The 4,406-nt window shown below is 36.0% G+C and overlaps 1 long non-coding RNA gene across 1 annotated transcript in view; it reads right to left on the reverse strand.

Moving 5' to 3' along the window:
* The window catches only part of LOC121386207, a 44,458-nt gene that overhangs the window by 39,041 nt on the left and 1,011 nt on the right, over positions 1-4,406 (reverse strand). The gene's annotated exons all lie outside the window — the stretch shown is intronic.

Below are 4,406 nucleotides of genomic sequence, written 5' to 3' on the forward strand. Positions count from 1 at the left end.
GTAGGAGTTTTAGCCACATATGTTACTATTGTCGTCTATGGGATTTGATTTGGTAGTATACACCCATGTCTATGATCAATATCATGTTCATAGCATCAGCAAAAATATGGCCTATCGTGATGAATAAATTGCTTCTTGGTGACATCTATAGCGAAGTTCAGTGAAACTAACCAATAATTCATGCCAAAAGATCAATTATAATTCTTTCTTCGTGACAGACTAAATGTATGCATGTTTTGAAAACGTCGCATTCCTAAAGACCATTACAGCATATTTTAACCTGAGATCACTGCAGTGTGGTTATACTTATATGTTTATATTTTAGGCTTAAATCTATGGATATCAAGTCTGCCTACGCAAGATTTGGTAATAGGTACTCAAGTAAAACTAACATGTCATGCGAGTAATGCAGAGAACTTGAATGCCATCATATATTTTCAACGAGGATCAAATAGACGACAACCTGCTCCATGTCATATAGAGCAGCAAGGCTCAAGATGTTCGAGAACAAATTATCCAAACAATGCAGGCTATGATTGTAGTTGTGGTAGCTATACACATCATGACGATTATTCTAAGAAATATTATGAGATGATAATAAAAAGAGTGAAAATTCAAGACACAGGACCATGGCAGTGCAGAACCTCAAATGTCGCGAGCAACAACGTAACAATTAATGTCCAGTGTGAGTAGCAATATAACTGTGATATAGATTTGTTCCTCGTTAATGCTATTTTATTGTCATAATTTAGTATAACAGTGTTCCGTGGAAAACTTCGGTTACAAAGACAAGCTGTTAAATCTGTTTGTTATGGTATAGTATCTTTGGTGGTGCTAATTAGCAGGTGGTTTGAAATACAGGATCGTAGCCTTTCAATCCTGTACTGAAATAGTAATATACGTTTTTTTCTCTTTCAGTGATATTCATTTCTGTTCATATTTAACTTGAAAAATAAATATATTATTGCCTTTTATTGCCTTTTATTGCCTTTATATATATATATATATATATATATATATATATATATTTATATATATATATATATATATATATATTATAGAGATAGTTGGAAAACAGGTGAATAATTCATTTGTTTTTCAAAAGCAATAAAGTATGAATCAATCAATCAATCAATGAGTCAATTTTTTAACCAATCACAAAATGTCTCACAGTGAACAGCAATGCGATAAAATACATACATTACATGGTTATTTTTACAGTCACACGAATCGTTAATAGTTAGGAATTGTAACAAGGTTCATCTTTGCATGTATGGGGGGAACGATATACGAATAACTAAAGAGAAATTACTCGTTTAACAAAATAACTGAACATGTTAGTCAATTGTGACTAAATGGTTAGTGAAAAAGGTTGATTAAAACATACACGCAGACGACATCAAAACGTGCATGTACAGGGAGAGACTAGTCGATATGCTACAGATAGATAGATATCTAGTTTAACGTGCACATATACCACTAGGGTTTCGAACACGCCCATCCAGAGTCCGACCTCTGATAAGACCGGTGGCTTGATTCGTGATGGGGGGGGGGGGGGGGGTAGTGGGTTGGGTAGAGTTGAAAATGGGCAGAATTTTGAAAATAGCAATTAGTAAAATAGCTAATAGAATTTTAAAAAATAATAATAATAAAAAGTTACAAGCCAAAATAAAAAGAATTGACTGCTCGACCGAATATTTATATAATTTGAAGCATTTTAGGACAGTCCAAAAATAAATAAGAGAAAGAAGAGAGGATAGGACTATATTTTAATACTATTAAAAAAGAAAGTAATTGATATGCTATAGTACTATATATTATTGTTGTCAACTTTAACACGGTAACAAGCAAACTACTACTTTCGTTGGTTTATAAAACGAATCCAATATTATCTCCTAGAACAACGTATCTGTAGTGAAATAACAATAATCAATTTTTACTGACTGGTTCGATTCTATATCTTGGTAACAAAGTATTTCCTCAAAGTAGTGTCTGTAGTCCTTAAAAGTTAAAGTTTGGTTTGTTTTATGACACTACTAGCTCACATACATTTATTAATCATCGGCTAATGGATGTCAAATATTTGGAAAGTTTGACGTGTAGTTTTAGAGGAAACACGCTATATTTTTTTCCGTTAGTAGCACGGGGTGTTTTGTAACTACCACCCCACAGACAAGATAACATATACCACATGCCAGTTGTGGTATTCTGGTAGAAACCAAAAATAGTCCCATGAGCTCCCAACGGGGATCAATCTTAGACCGACCGCGCATTAGGCTGGGCATTCGTTAATTATTTATTCTCCGTATTGCCTGTGTTTCGGTTGTATAATGACTATAAACAAAATGACTGGTCTATAATCTTTCAGATCCACCAACAGTAAAACCAGTGATAAAGGGATATACATCTGGTAACCCAGTTCGAGAGGGGCAGTTTTTTAATATGACGTGTGCGGTCACTGGTGGAAACCCACCGGTCTCATATATTTCCTTTACGTGTGGTGACATACCAACCAACACCTCACGAAGCACAAATGGAGCTGCTGTAGTGAGACACATATGGTTCACCGTGAAGAGAACTGATGATAACCAGACATGTCGGTGTTCAGCGATACACACGACACACTTGTATAACCTGGCCTCGGAAACTCGTATTTCTGTCGTCTGTAAGTGGGCATCGCAGCCTAATTGGAATCTGCTTATGACGTTTAGTTAAAATTGATGATCGCATCAAATATATGTCCGCTTTAAGTGATGCTGCTGGATAAGAAACATGAGAAGGTGAGAGAATAATTGTATTAGCTGCATCAACATATGTGTCATGGTGGCATATGGGTGCATACATTGTATGCGTTATGGGATGGGTGGATAGATAGATAGAGTAGATAGATCGAGATAGATAGATTTGCCCGTATGGATGGATGAATTGATCCTGTGTTTTGTAAAGGGTGTGGGTGGTTCATGGATGAATGGATCGATGGATCTATCGATCGTTTGGATGGATGGAGGGATGGATGGATGGATGAATAAATGGATGAAGTGGTTATTGTATTAATGGATGAAGAGACCGACGAATGGATAGATTATAATGCATAAAAGCATTAATACAAATTAACAAACTTCAGAATAAAATTGTATGCATGAATATACCTATCTACCTCCCTATACATACACACTCACATAAAAAGGACATACGCACGCATACATACAAACATACAATACAATACAATACAATACAATACAATACCATACTATACCGTACCATGCCATACCACACCACACCATACCACACCACACCACTATACCATACCATACCATACTGTACCACACTATGCCACTCCACACCACACCACACTACACCATACCATATCATACCATACCATACCATACCTATATACACGTGAGCACACACAAATATGCACATAATTATATGCTTTAATTCATACAGATGCTCCAAATGTCACAGTGTACAGCAAGTTTAACAGACAAAATAATTCTGTGAAGGTAATTTGTGAAGCGATGGGTCGTCCCCCAGAGTACCAGTTTTCCAAATTCATTCACTTTTGGGGAGGACAGAAGATCAGAGAGATAGCTGGGAGGTTAGAGTCGCCAAACAGACATGTCCACATCATCCAGCCATACAGCTATAAAGATTCAGGAACTTACGAGTGCACTGTGTCAAACAACGTCACAGGTCTGAACAATGCGGAAGAGCAAACAGGAAACCAATCAATTAGCATGCATGGTAAGAGGTATTTGTGCTACTACAACGGAACCAGGGGTGGTGGTCGTTTTTGTAGATTGTGTAAGGCATGAAGTAGTAGTGGCAATATTAGTAGTAGTAGTAGTAGTAGTAGTAATAGTAGTATCAGTAGTAGTAGTGGTAGTAGTAGTAGTAGTAGTAGTAGTAGTAGTAGTAGTAGTAGTAACAGTAGTAATAGTAGTACCCTGTAGCAATAGTAGTAGTAGTAGTAATAGTATCAGTAGTAATAGAAGTAGTAGTAGTAGTAGTAGTAGTAGTAGTAGTAGTAGCAGCAGTAGTAATAGTAGTAGTAGCAGTAGTACTAGCAGTAGCAATAGTAATAGTAGTAGTAGTAGTAATATTAGTAGTAGTAGCAGTAGTAGTAGTAGTAGTAGTAGTAGCAGTAGTAATAGTAATAGTAGTAGTAGTAGTAATATTTAGTAGTATGTAGTAGCAGTAGTAGTAGTAGTAGTAGTAGTAGCAGTTAGTAGTTAGTAGTAGTAGCAATAGTAATAGTAGTAGTAGTAGTAATATTATTAGTAGTAGCAGTAGTAGGTAGTAGCCGTAGTAGTAGCAGTTAGCTAATAGTAGTAGGCGTAGTAATACTAGTCGTAAGTAGTTCCCTGTAGCAATATTAGTGGTAGTAGTAGTAGCTATAGTAGCAG

Source organism: Gigantopelta aegis, chromosome 12 (genome assembly GCF_016097555.1).
Source record: "Gigantopelta aegis isolate Gae_Host chromosome 12, Gae_host_genome, whole genome shotgun sequence".
NCBI classification, from domain to species: domain Eukaryota; kingdom Metazoa; phylum Mollusca; class Gastropoda; order Neomphalida; family Peltospiridae; genus Gigantopelta; species Gigantopelta aegis.